The sequence below is a fragment of the Gekko japonicus genome, unplaced genomic scaffold (genome assembly GCF_001447785.1).
Source record: "Gekko japonicus isolate JY-2015 unplaced genomic scaffold, Gekko_japonicus_V1.1 scaffold127, whole genome shotgun sequence".
NCBI classification, from domain to species: Eukaryota; Metazoa; Chordata; class Lepidosauria; order Squamata; family Gekkonidae; genus Gekko; species Gekko japonicus.
In genome coordinates, this window is record NW_015170891.1 from 1,643,913 (window position 1) to 1,644,296 (window position 384).

The 384-nt window shown below is 45.8% G+C and overlaps 1 protein-coding gene across 1 annotated transcript in view; it reads left to right on the plus strand.

Annotated features, from left to right (window-relative positions):
- TTLL11 (tubulin tyrosine ligase like11) overlaps nucleotides 1-384 on the plus strand; it is a 77,319-nt gene that overhangs the window by 2,603 nt on the left and 74,332 nt on the right. The gene's annotated exons all lie outside the window — the stretch shown is intronic.

A 384-nucleotide genomic window follows, 5' to 3' on the forward strand; every position in this document is an offset into this window, starting at 1 on the left:
GAAACTGCTTTTTCAAGGACAGCTCTTGTCAGAACTTGTGACTGACCCAAGGTCACACCAGCAGCTGCATGTGGAGGAGTGGGGAATCAAACCCGGTTCTCCCAGATTAGAGTCCGCACACTTAACTGCCACACCAAACTGATGCTTACACTTATTGGGTCAACTGCCTTGTAAAGGCAGCCAGTAGTTGGGGCACCCACTTTACGTTACTAAGGGCTACTCACTAAGGTCTTACTGATGGCACTCAGTGAATCTGGGATAGAGGCTAGATTTGAACAGATCTCACTCTTTTAGCCACTATGTTGTCATTATTATAACACTTTCAAGATCTTTGCGATAGCCCTGTAAAGTAGACCGGCGGGATTATCCTCTATTCCAGATTTT